The 14,662-nt window shown below is 37.2% G+C and overlaps 1 long non-coding RNA gene across 1 annotated transcript in view; it reads left to right on the forward strand.

Annotated features, from left to right (window-relative positions):
• The window catches only part of LOC122811223, an 829,556-nt gene extending 815,790 nt beyond the window's left edge, over positions 1-13,766 (forward strand). The window contains exon 3 of the long non-coding RNA XR_006366226.1: positions 13,660-13,766. This is a non-coding gene — a long non-coding RNA (uncharacterized LOC122811223). The remainder of the gene's footprint in view (positions 1-13,659) is intronic.
• Positions 13,767-14,662: the final 896 nt, after the last annotated feature.

The raw sequence follows: 14,662 nt of genomic DNA on the forward strand, positions 1-14,662 counted from the left end.
TAAACCTGTTTCCTTCTTTTCGACATTTTTGGATTCGGACTTTTTTGGATTGATTGAAATAACATCTTTGGTTTGGATTCTGTGTTGGAAGCTCCGTTTTCCTTGTTTGTGTTTAATTAGTTTGTGGCGTCATTTGAGTTTTGTATTTTATAAGGATACTAACAAAAGTCAGAAGTTCACAGTCATAAGACACAAGAGTTCATCACAAAATGCCAGATTTAATAAACGAAGCTTTCCGGTTCTCTACCCCAGGATACTAACAAAAGTCAGAAGTTCACAGTCATAAGACACAAGAGTTCATCACAAAACGCCAGATTTAATAAACGAAGCTTTCGGGTTCTCTACCCTTCATCAGCACATACAATCATCTTATTACTACATTTATATAGAGGTATAATTAAAGTCAAATGACAAATACCAGCCACTAACAAATCACACTAATAAAATTTACATATTACAATTTAAACTTTAAAATAATACCAAAACCTTCTAATTTGGTTGTGGCTAACGAATTAAATGAACTACATAAACTGTTGAATGTACTTGAAAAGAAAGCTTTTCGTTTATTAAATCTGGCGTTTTGTGATGAACTCTTGTGTCTTATGACTGTGAACTTCTGACTTTTGTTAGTATCTCTATAAAACAACAAACCAAAATCGCAGTGGACGTCTATAGGAGGTGACTATACCAGCCTTGTTCGTACCGTTATTTGTACTACATAGACTGCCATTACTATCCTGTGATAGATTGAAACTTGGACACACCTTACTAAAAATATGACTTCGGCTATAAAACGGCTGCTGACTAAATCAAGTAATCCGTTACTGCAGCTTCATAATCAGCCAGCAAAACCTTCTAATTTGGTTGTGGCTAACGAATTAAATGAACTACATAAACTGTTGAATGTACTTGAAAAGAAAGCTACTACCTATAAGCAGCTGCAATGGCAGAGATTTAGTTTCACGGCTTATCTGGATTTAGGCATAGCACCTCGAGGTTTACGGGTGCTAAAAATGCCGTCTTACGGCAACACATATGAGGAACTACTAACCAAATGGCAACAACTTAATTTGGAGTTAAGTGCTAGCTATATGCGCTTAATGAATGAATTTTTTGAAGATGTTGAACCCTCATTATTTGAAGAGATAGTTACACTGGAAACAAAAATTCTTGATATTCTAAAAGGGGACAGTTCAAATGAAAATTATCAAACATTTTTGGAGAAGATACGTTTACTTGACAATAGACTAGAAATACAAAAAAAGCACAAATTGCAAAGGGACATAGAAGATTATAAAAATGGTCATATTTTTTCATGGCCGAAAATTGAATACAAGCGTTCAAATACACTCAATAAGCTACATCGGGAAACTGAGAGTAATAATAATAAAAAAAGTGGAATCCAGTTGTTGGATCAACTTGACATTTTCGAACTGCCCTCCACACCGACGGAGCAATTGACGAATCAACAAGCTGAATTACAACAAGGTGTACATTCTACGCCCCGACGTCATGACAAATCACACGTGGTAGGGGAGGCCATGATAGTTGGATCTAATGTGGGCAACAAGAGTGCAACTACCTCTAATGTTATGAACACGGCACCACATCAAGTGGATATACAAAAGAAAAAACAGACGGACATTTCGGCTTTTTTACCATTCCGTTTAAACCAGCCGGAGAAGGTAATACCATACAGGGTACGGACGGAGAGAAGCCCAATGCCGAAAACAGCGCAGCAACAGGTTCAAGGAGCGAAAAGGAAGAACGACAGCCCGAAGAAAATGAACAAAACACCTCGCAGGTGATTGATGTGGTGCCAATTATTACTAAAGGTACTGTGAATCTAACAAAAAGATGTTTTCCTGAAGAAAATTATAGCTTATTGAGTAAAGGTCTAAAATTTATTCCCTTTACTATGGATAATTTGGTAAACATGATAATAGATTTAAAACTGTTCGCCAGAAATTTAATGTTGAAACTTTTATTTCCCAATTCTGTTATTAATAGTAATTGTTATAAGAAATTGAGTGTGTTTGTTCCACAGTTATCACCAGTCATAATAGCATTTGTAAATATAGTGGAAATAGAGCTAAGGGCAATGTGTATTGGGAAATGTGAAAGAAAATACAACCTGACATATAATGACTATAAAGTTTTAACATCTTTAAAAAATAATGATGAGATAATAATTAAACAGGCTGACAAGGGTGGAGCAACTGTGATAATGGATCGGGCACATTATATGGATGTGTTTAGTACCTTTATTTCCGATGTTACAACATTTCAAAAAATTTCATTTCTGGATGTGAAGAACCAGATAATGCAAGTTAATATGCAAATATATGAAATGCAACTAAATGAGCAAATATCATTAGAATTATTTAACTACTTTTCCGTTCCATGTCCCAGAATACCGCAAATTTATGGGATACCAAAGATACACAAGTCACTTTCAAATCCCCCACTGAGACCTATCGTCTCAGGAAAAGGGTGGGTAACAGAACCCATTTCTAAGTATCTGCAAAAAGAGTTATCTAAACTATTATCCCACTGCACTACTGTTATAAAGGATACTATACATTTTTTACATAAACTAAATGACTGGTATACAAATGCAACAGAAAACAGCATGTTTGTAACATTAGACGTGGAGTCATTGTTTACAGTAATACCTATTGACTATGGTGTGGATGCTGTGAGGATGCTTTTATTAATGTATTCTGTAGTACAGCCTAGTGAAATTGAAAATCTATGTTCACTACTTGACTTAGTGTTAACTAAAAATGTATTCATCTTTGATGGTGTCCCATACAGGCAACTAACCGGTGTAGCTATGGGAACATCGGTGGCAAATACTTTTGCCAATATAGTTCTTTATTATTGGGAAAAGAACTATATATTAAATGATTTGAATGATCTTAACAAATATGTAAAATGCTACACAAGGTTTGTTGATGACTGTTTTTTTGTCTGGGAAGGAACGGAATATGAGTTACACACCTATCTATCCTATTTGAATAGTACAACACCATTTTTTAAATTCAAGATGAATTATTCAATGCAAAGTATAATATATTTGGATGTAAAGATTTATAAAAAAGATGGAAAACTTGAAACAATGATACATAAAAAGATGTACAGGTAATGAGATATTTAAAGAGAACTAGTATGCACCCAATACACATTTTTGGAGGCATAATCAAGTCACAACTTATTAGAGTAAGTAGGTTGACAACTGAATATGACCTGTATGTAAATGAAATAAAAGAAATGAAGGAAGAATTTAAAAATAGTGGGTACTCAGAAATCATGATAGAGAAATATATTGAGGAAGTGAATAAGGGTAGAAGTCAGGAATATAAACCAATATTTAATCCTGCGGTATCAGAGACATTAGTTCAGTCAGAATCACAAATAAAGATAAAATATGATAAAATTAGATATGTAACTACATATAATGGATATAGTTACAAAATTCACAAAATTATAGAAAAAAACTGGCCGATTCTAATGGCTATGCCGGAAATAGAAAAATTAGTAGGGCCAAAACCTAGTTTTGCGTACAGGAATCAACAATCATTAAAAAGTATTTTGTGTTATAAGGATTTTAACAAACAAGTATGTTTAACACAAACTAAATTAGGAACTTTTAAATGTTATAACTGTAGCTGTTGTGATGATATTTTAGAAGCAAATGAATGTTTTAGGCATCCAATAAGTAATGTCAACTATGTCTTTAAATGTAAGGCCACCTGTAATACATCCAAACTTGTGTATCTTGCTACTTGCAACTGTTGTGAAAAATTTTATGTGGGTAAAACAACAAGAAGACTGAAAGATCGTGTTGTTGAACACAAATCAGAAATTAACAGAAAAATTCAAACGAATGCTTTATATAAGCATATTATGGAGAATACAACACATAGATTCAAATTTAGATGTATAGACATAGTAGATATGGGTGTAAGAGGTGGTGATCTAAACAATACATTGGAAATTAAAGAACTGCAATGGATAATAAGACTGCAAGCTGATGTTAATCCTGGCCTTAATAGCGCTATCAGTATAAAACCTATACTGGTTAAACGACAGCAGGATAATCTATGATAAAAAAGGATCCATTAATAGTTTTTATATATGTATATTTTATTTATCATCTTTACATCTTATATGAATTTTGATATGTAATTTCTTAAGTTGAGTATAAAGTTTGGTATTATTTTAAAGTTTAAATTGTAATATGTAAATTTTATTAGTGTGATTTGTTAGTGGCTGGTATTTGTCATGTGACTTTAATTATACCTCTATATAAATGTAGTAATAAGATGATTGTATGTGCTGATGAAGGGTAGAGAACCCGAAAGCTTCGTTTATTAAATCTGGCATTTTTTGATGAACTCTTGTATTTTATAAGGACCCATGGATGAGTAGTTCTTAGATTTTGACAAGGCTAAGAGGGCTTGTTCTATAGTAATTAAAGGAAGTGACTTAGAGTGGGGAATATCTGTGGCTGGAGTAACATTTTTCACTAAGTTTGTTAGTCAGGATACTACCTGCTTTCTTTGAGTCAAGAGTTGGCTATATTATTGTGGACTAGCTCTAAGTACCATTGGATGCTAGTTATTGTGTTTCTGACATATTTAAATACAGATTTGTAGTTATTTTTGGTTTCATTGGCTATCTTAAGTTCAGATTCAGAATGAAACCTGGTATAATCATTAAGTAATTTATTTTGCTGGTTATATAACCTAACAGTTATAGTTTAACAGTAATAGGGTCATTATTTCATAACTGAATAGTTCTGACAGTGGGGTCTATATTACATCCTTGAAAACCCTGTTCAGCAAACACCTGTTCGCCGAACAATAACCAGTGAAATCTAACTCCCATGAGTGGCCATTTCAGCAAATTTTTCCCTAGGAGGAAAAACATTTGGCGATCATCAGGAATTTGCCCTTTTCCTCACTGTAGTGCAATCCCGGTGTTGGTATATTTAGTTAGGTCAAGATCAAGAATATCAGGGCTTCTAGTAGAATGGTTTACTATTTCTATAAAATAGTTAGCATTTCTCATAAGAAGGAAGCACTGGGCATGTCTGCCATTGGCAATGTGGGTCAGCATCTTTTTGATGGCTAGTTAAAATTCTTTATTAGAAAGGTGTTGGGTCTAATGAGGATTTCCGCTAAAATGTTCATAAACAGTACATAATCAGTGTTTAGACCAACTGGTCCTCAAAAAAACACTGATTTCTCTAAATATGATTTATATGCTTTCTCACCTTCCCAAAGATCCGAATTGGTCTTAAAAGTGTCAAGACTCCTAGACTGTCTAATATTAATAGGATTATCGTTTCATAACTGACTAGCTCTGACAGTGCTATACTGTACTCTTACTGTAGAATTACCAGACCTTATTACAGACTTAATATTATTATGTTTATGAGTTATAGTACATCTCTTAATCTCTATTTTATACATTACCAGCAAAACTGGGTCATAAAAATCCTATATGCCAATATCAGTTTGGTATAACAAAACTAAATAAATTTAACCGTACTTAATAGCCTTCACATTCATAATTGTTTAAATACATTTTCTTTGAACACCCTCCAACTTTTTAATTGACCTTTAGAGCTAGCTTACATAAAATTAGTTAGTGTACTCAATAAAAGGCCTAAAGTAAGTCCTGTCTACAAGGGATGAGAATATATTAATTTTGGTGTACAAGTCACACAACAAATAACCCATATATTTAATTGATCTACATGTTATCAGTTCAGTATGAGCATTAAAGGAAAAACTTGATGTTATTAAAATTCCTAAGTTGTTATACTGCTTAACTTCACCTAACTGAAAATACATTAAATATATGGGAGGTTTGATGACTTATTTGAAAAATACATAATTTTGCACTTGTCAGTGACAAACCTGACTCCCTCTTTCAACAACTCAAGAGTCTGTAAATACTGATTTATCTCACCTACATCAGTAGGTTTTTGTAAAATAAATTCTATTTTACAATTGTCTGCATATTTGTACACTCAAAATGGATAATTCTTAGGAAGGGTAGACAGAACAAAATTAAACAAAATAGGACCAAGAACTGACTCTTGAGGAACACCATTACAGGCAAGTATTCAGAGCAAGTGTTCCGGATCTTTACACAATGTCCTCGACCTGACAGCCAATTCCCAATTCATGTTATAATGTATCTGTTAATTATAAACATTTCATAATCACTGCATTAGACAAGCTATCATAAGTCTTAACCACATCCAACGAGAACTCCAGGGTTCAAACCCAAATCCATGGTAACAGTGACATTCTCGTCGAAGCTCACCAAGTTAATCGACGTGGAACACATTTTCATAAAACCATATTGATCGATATCCACCACTTTCATGTTGCCTTCCAATTTCATCATAGGATTCAATCTCTCAAAGCATTTTCCAGGTAAAGATGTCAAACTAACAGGCCTATAATTTTGAAGTTGATCTCTCTGACCTTTCTTATGTACAGGAGTAACACATGACAATTTCCATGATTCTGGTACAGACCCCTGCTCTAATAAGTTTGTGCTCTCAAGGGAACATGTATATATAGATAGATATAGAAATAGATATATGTATATATGGAATTTTATAGCTAACTATGAAAGGATAATTCATCTTGTTTAGAGTATTTGGAGATTTAAGAGTTTATATTTGGTGTCTCAAGGAACTGGTCATGAGGTGATGAGATACTTTACAAATACTAATACCTCCCAAAATAGTCAGTATGTCTGAACACATGATTGGTATTAAGCCACAGAATAGAGGGAGAGCTTTCATTGCTTTGAAATGTGTAAAGTTACAGGACGGCCTCAAGTTCTGACTTTGCCTTTGTTAAGACTACTAATGTTGAGTAGAGGCATTTCAATGTTTTCTGAATTATAATTTTGTAGGTTGGATTGTGCACCAGATGGTCTCTGCCTAAAAAAATGTACCATAGGGACACTAAAGGCTTCAGTTAGAATGCAAACACTTTAGTAAGAGATCTTCAGTAAGAAGTTCTGACAGTCATCTCATCCCAAGCTGACACAGCGATAGCAAATTGTCATCACCAATTGCCTTGTCTTTGAACCTCAGTATCATTCTGTATGATGGCAAAAGATGTGCATACATGCATAGCAAAATCAATCATGTCCATGTTCATATCCATATCCATATCCATGTCCATATGCATGTTCATATCCATATGCATGTCTATATGCATGTCCATGTACCTCTGATAGTGCTTCTAAGGCATTCACCCCCACATAGGCCAACAACACATCATAACCATATTTACCAAGATGAAGCAAAGGGACTAAAAGCTCTTGTTACTTCCTGGATTAAATACCACACTATTTTTATCCAGTCTGTTGAGGATGCTCTTCATGTGTCTGAAAATAGAGTGCACTTCTAATTAAAACTCTACCTTAGTGTCAGGCACTATTTGAAACATTACAGTAGGTCAATGCAGTGTGAAGTACTATTTAAAACATTACCATAGGTCGATGCAGTGTCCAGTACTATGTAAAACATTAACCTAGGTCGATGCAGTGTCAGGTACTATTTAAAACATTACCGTAGATTGATGCAGTGTCAGGTACAATTTAAAACATTATCATAGGTTGATGCAGTGTCAGGTACAATTTAAAACACTAACAAAGGTCGATGCAGTGTCAGGCACTATTTAAAACATTACCATAATTCGATGCAGTGTCAGGTACTATTTAAAACATTACCATAGGTCGATGCAGTGTCAGGTACTATTTAAAACATTACAATAGGTCGATGTAGTGTCAGGTACAATTTAAAACACTACCAAAGGTCGATGCAGTGTCAGGCACTATTTAAAACATTACCATAGGTCAATGCAGTGTCAAGTACCATTTAAAACATTACCGCAGGTCAATGCAGTGTGAGGTACTATGTAAAACATTACCACAGGTTGGCGATGCAGTGAGAGGTACTATTTCAAACATTACCGTAGGTTGATGCAGTGTCAGGTACAATTTAAAACACTACCAAAGGTCAATGCAGTGTCAGGCACTATTTAAAACATTACCGCAGGTCAATGCAGTGTCAGGTACTATGTAAAACATTACCACACGTCGGCGATGCAGTGAGAGGTACTATTTAAAACATTACCGTAGGTCGATGCAGTATCAGGTACTAATTAAAACTTTACCGTAGGTTGATGCAGTGTCAGGTACTATTTAAAACATTACCACAGGTCGTCGATGTAGTGCAAGGTGCTATTTAAAACATGACCGTAGGCCAGTGCAGCGTCAAGTATTATTTAAAACATTACCGTAGGTCAATGCAGTGTCAGGTACTACTTAAAACATTACCATAGGTCGATGTAGTGTCAGATAGCCTTAGGGGTTGGCCTATAAATCCTTGTGACTCCTAAAGGCATGTGCACTGGTTATGGCTGTGTGTGGTAAAGGTGGATGTGTGGTTTTGTGCATATTTCTCAACTTCTTAATGCAAAAAATCTAGACAAAGCCTAAAATAATGGGGTACAAAGTCCCAAAAAGAGGGCAGATTTTAAATATTGCTCTTATAAAGCTGGTAGAATAACAGGATTTGTGTTAGCATGCATTTTCTTAAGGATATAAAGTCTGAAACTCAAATATATGCCATTATTTTGTCATTATTTAGTGACTTCAGTCCTCTGTGATTTGCCAGAAAATTACAGATTTTGTGAGGAAAAAGACCAAATATTTGAGGGAAAAATCTGGACAGTCCGAGAAAATCTGTGCAGTTGAGAGGTATTGGCTGTGTGAGCTAATGACTGAAATTTCATAGTCCTTAGTCTGAGAGACTAAGCCAGTGTTTTCAAAACAATATAAAAAGCACTAAGGAGACAATAAAGGCTCTAGGCAGAATGTAAAAGCAGACATAGTAAGAGACATTGTAGACCATCCCTGACAAAGCAGGAAAGCTTGCTAGCAGTCTTGTCCCAAGCTAATAAATAATTACCCCCTAGAATGGCACAACAAACCTGGTGGGTTGGAAGTGATCTCTGCTGTGTGTGTCTGTCTGTCTATCTGTGTTGTGCTTAAATGTTTTCTGAGCTGAGGAGGTAGCTTACAATTTTAATAAATACTTAATGTCTCTCTCAGTCTGAAGAACTGTGAGTTAGTAATGTAGTGTTTTTGGTATGCATGAGGCAGTTGCCACTGCTATCAGAAGGGACACAAGCTGACAAAAATTCCATAATGGTCAGTGCCAGTGCACATGAATGGGGGATGAAAAAATAAGGACAGAGTAATAACCTAATCTTGGCATGACATGAGGGGGGGGGATATAATTCCATCTTCTTTTAATAAATTATGTGCCATTGTATGTTATAATTTACCTTAAATTATAATTTTTTAGGTAAATTATACTTCTGCCAAAAATTACTGATGCGGAGAACTTTTCATAATTGCATACCGGATCGGTCGCGGCCCGGGTTAACAACGACCGCCACCAGTACTGTTAGCCAACAGGGTGCTGGCGGAAATTGGGCTACTGTTGGCCGAAGGAGAAGAGGAGGGCGGCGTGCCGAAGGCAGGAAGATAGGAGGAAGGTTAGGAGTGTAGCAGTGAGGGTAGGAACTTTGAATGTTGGCAGTATGACTGGTATAGGAAGAGAGCTAGCTGATATGATGGAGAGAAGGAAGGTTGATATATTGTGTGTGCAAGAGACCAGATGGAAGGGAAGTAAGGCCAGGTGTTTAGGAAACGGGTTCAAATTGTTTTATCATGGTGTGGATGGCAGGAGAAATGGGGTAGGGGTTATACTAAAGGAACAATATGCCAAGAGTGTTTTAGACGTGAAGAGAGTGTCTGACCGAGTGATGTTTATGAAGCTCGAAATTGATGGTGTAATGATGAATGTTGTTAGTGCATATGCTCCTCAAGTTGGGTGTGCGATGGAAGAGAAAGAGAAATTTTGGAGTGAGTTGGATGAAGTTGTGGTGAGTGTACCCAAGGGTGAGAGACTAGTAATTGGAGCAGACTTTAATGGGCATGTTGGTGAAGTGAACAGAGGGGATGAGGAAGTGATGGGTAGGTATGGTGTTAAGGAGAGGAATGCAGAAGGTCAGATGATTGTGGATTTTGCGAAAAGGATGGACATGGCTGTGGTGAATACGTATTTTAAGAAGAGGGTGGAGTATAGGGTGACGTACAAGAGTGGAGGAAGATGCTCACAAGTTGATTATATACTATGTAGGAGGGCCAGTCTTAAGGAGATTGGAGACTGTAAAGTGGTGGCAGGGGAAAGTGTAGTTAAGCAGCATAGATTGGTGGTATGTAGAATGACGTTGGTGATCAAGAAGAGGAGGAGGAATGTGAAAGCTGTGCCAAGGATTAAATGGTGGAAGTTAAAAAAGGGTGATTGTGAAGTGGAGTTTAGGGAAGAGTTAAGACAGGCACTGGGAGGCAGTGGAGAGTTACCGAATAGCTGGGTAACTACAGCAGAACTAGTAAGGGTGACTGCTAGAAAGGTGCTTGGTGTGACATCTGGACAGAGGAAGGAGGACAAGGAGACCTGGTGGTGGAATGAGGAAGTACAGGAGAGTATACAGAGGAAGAGGCTGGCGAAGAAGAAGTGGGATTGTCAAAGAGATGAAGAAAGTAGACATGAGTATAAGGAGATGAGGCGCATGGCAAAGAGAGAGGTGGCAAAAGCTAAGGATAAGGTGCATGGAGAGTTGTATGAGAGATCGGACACTAAAGAGGGAGAAAAGGACCTGTACCGATTAGCTAGACAGAGGGACAGAGCTGGGAAAGATGTGCAGCATGTAAGGGTGATAAAGGATAGTGAGGGAAACGTACTCACAAGAGAGAGCAGAGTGTGTTGAGTAGATGGAAGGAGTATTTTGAGAGGCTGATGAATGAAGAGAATGAGAGAGAGAAGGTTGGATGATGTGGGGATAGTGAATCAGGAAGTGAAACAGATTAGCAAGGAGGAAGTAAGGGCAGCTATGAAGAGGATGAAGAATGGAAAGGCTGTTGGCCCAGATGACATACCAATGGAAGCATGGAGGTGCTTAGGAGAAATGGCAGTGGAATTTCTAACTAGATTGTTTAATGACATTTTGGAAAGTCAGAGGATGCCTGAGGAGTGGAGAAAAAGTGTTTTGGTGCCTATCTTTAAGAATAAGGGTGATGTGCAGAGCTGCAGTAACTACAGAGGGATAAAACTGATTAGTCACAGCTTGAAGTTATGGGAAAGAGTAGTGGAAGCAAGGTTAAGAAGGGAGGTGATGATTAGTGATCAGCAGTATGGTTTCATGCCAGGAAAGAGCACTACAGATGCAATGTTTGCTCTGAGAGTGTTGATGGAGAAATACAGAGAAGGTCAGAAGGAGTTGCACTGTGTCTTTGTAGACTTGGAGAAAGCATATGACAGGGTGCCTAGAGAAGAGTTGTGGTATTGTATGAGGAAGTCGGGAGTGGCAGAGAAGTACGTAAGAGTGGTACAGGATATGTACGAGGGTAGTGTGACAGTGGTGAGGACTGCAGTGGGAGTGACAGATCCGTTTAAGGTGGAGGTGGGATTACATCAAGGATCAGCTCTGAGTCCTTTCTTATTTGCAGTGGTGATGGACAGGTTGACAGATGAGATCAGACAGGAGGCCCCGTGGACTATGATGTTTGCAGATGACATTGTGATCTGTAGTGAGAGTAGGAATCAGGTTGAGGAGACTCTAGAGAGGTGGAGATATGCTCTAGAGAGCAGAGGAATGAGGGTCAGCAGGGCTAAGACAGAATATATGTGTGTAAATGAGAGGGAGGGTAGAGGAATGGTGAGGATGCAGGGAGTAGAGTTGGTAAAGGTGGACGAGTTTAAGTACTTGGGATCAACAGTTCAGAGTAATGGTGAATGTGGAAGAGAGGTGAAGAAGAGAGTACAGGCAGGGTGGAATGGGTGGAGAAGAGTGTCAGGAGTGATTTGTGACAGACGGGTATCTGTAAGAGTGAAAGGGAAGGTCTACAAGAGTGTAGTGAGACCAGCTATGTTATATGGGTTGGAGACAGTGGCATTGACAAAAGGCAGGAGTCAGAGCTGGATGTGGCAGAGTTAAAGATGTTAAGATTTGCAATCGGTGTGACTAGGATGGATAGGATTAGGAATCGGTATATTAGAGGGTCAGCTCATGTTGGACAGTTTGGAGACAAAGCAAGAGAGACGAGATTGCGTTGGTTTGGACATGTGCTGAGGAGGGATGATGGGTATATTGGGAAAAAGATGCTAAGGATGGAGCTGCCAGGTAAGAGGAATAGAGGAAGGCCTAAGATAAGGTTTATGGACGTGGTGAGAGAGGACATGCAGGCGGTTGGTGTGACAGAGCAAGATGCAGAGGATAGGAAGAAATGGAAAGAGATGATCCGCTGTGGCGACCCCTAACGGGAAAAGCCGAAAGAGAATGATGATGATGATGTATGTTATAATTTACCTAAAATAAAATAATTGAGATATTCTTTTATTTAAACAAACAATATTAAAATATATATATTTGTAATAGATATTGTGTGTCTTTATGAAGAAGTGCATATGATTTTGTTTTCACCTTCGTCATTTGTACGTATGCACCACTGGTGTTCTAATGAAGAAATCACACAAGTTTCCTATCTTGCATTTAAAGTTTGCTACAGCTTTGTACATTCACATAAAATATTGCCATTTATATAGTCACTGGATTTTAAATGACCCGCAGGTAATTGGTAGGTGCAGACATCAGATTCAATAAAGTAAATGAACTGTTTCCAGTACCATAACTAGGTGTCTGATGTGCTCACCAGAGCCCGCCTCATGGGATTATCAGCAATGATTTTTTGAAAACATGCAGACTTTAATGAGATTTATGAGGCACAAATGAACATATTAATCCATCATTTAGACCCGGGTCTTTCAGTTTTACTATATTAATAAATAAATGAGCTGTGTTTGCACAAGACAATGTTTGCTTTGTATATAGCTACAGTAATTGGAAATCACTTCAGCAAGGTGACCCATTATACCAAGTGGCTGCAATGAATAAGAAGCAGAGGGCAAACCATGCAAAGTAAAAGCAGTTAGAATTTGCTTCTTAGGTCTTAAAAATTCAAACTTAGTTTATTTGGTGTTGTCAGTCTGTATACACATCTGGATTTCAATTTGTTTAAATGAGAAGGGTGAGAAAGTGACAGTTAATGTCTGTCATTATGCGTGCTTACATCTGGTAGTAGTTATCCTGCAGATTACATAAGGGAGTCTACAGATGAAGAGAAATAATTGATGCTTGTAAAGAAATCCAAAACCTCATGAAGAAAGACAAATGCATATTTCATAACGTGATGACTACTGAGCCTGTCTCATAGGCCTCAATTTACTCATTAGGTAGAGTTTTGAACATATGAAATAGCTTGCCTTTTCTCCCTACTCTCACACCTCATAAGGATTTCCTTACATCAGTCATCTGTATTTTTTATTAAATGCACTTACTTTTTTTGAGCATACTGTGTGTTCCTACTGTTTCTTCAGAAATGCTGTTACAATCATGCACAACCCTCTCTGTAAAATAATACCTTTTTCTATGTCTGTTGAGTTGCTATTTTTTGACAAAATTCTGACCTCTTTTTTTCTCTCTCTAGATATGGCAATACTTTGGACACTAAGGATTCTGTTGTGTTATTTGAAAGCTTATCCAGTAAACTCCTCAACTGCTATTTTTTTTTTACTGTACACATTAAGGATTCTGCAGAAGAAGAGAAATGATGCTTATAAAGCAATCCAAAAGTTCTTATATGACTTCTGACGGACGCCATAAATCAGTTTCGTTGTTATCTTCTAAACTGTCTATATCCTATTTTGTCATGCTGATGTCTGTAAACCTGCACACATTACTGGGTATAAAATTAATTATAATGCGTGCTTTTCCTCTGTAAGCCTTCTATCCGTGCATCCTTGTTTCCCACCATGCTTGTGTTCTGACACTGCTTGCTTGCCTTTATGTCATGTGATACAAATGTGTCTTGTCCCTTTACACTTTCCATACTACTGGCACTCCCATCAGTTATATGTTCTGTCCATTATTTTCTGCTTCCCCGGTAACTTGGACCATGATTTTTAGTATAAACAAAAATAAAGTGATACTGAAGGCTATCAAATGTAATCAAGTGTTTGATATTTTGATTGAGAAAATAAAGTATCTGGGTCTATATTTAGCTTCTGAGGCACTCTGTGCAAGTAACTTTGTAGACATGGGATTTTTCTAGCACAGAGAATGTAGCAGGGCTGAAGGAGCCCTGAGATTTTGTACTATACAGAAAAAAAAAAACATTTGCATTAGGACAGTGACTGACGTACTGCATTCCGGCATTACAGACCTCTGACAAAGGTAGTCCAGAGAAGGACAGTTGTTCCTGGGCTGTTAAAACATCCCAAGAAAGACATATGTAAATCTTTATCAACTGAGGACAAGACTATGAGAGGGAGTCATAAAGTGATGCTATATGTTCTAACTGTAATTCACTAGTGTATAGTCATCCCCTTTGGCAAAAACAAAGTGACCACAAATTACCACATAGGTGGTAATCCATTAAGTGCAGAAGAAGTAATTAGGGACCTGGGGGCATTGTCAACAAAACTGAAAAA

Source organism: Protopterus annectens, chromosome 9.part0 (assembly GCF_019279795.1).
Source record: "Protopterus annectens isolate FY-2018-M chromosome 9.part0, PAN1.0, whole genome shotgun sequence".
Classification (NCBI taxonomy): domain Eukaryota; kingdom Metazoa; phylum Chordata; order Ceratodontiformes; family Protopteridae; genus Protopterus; species Protopterus annectens.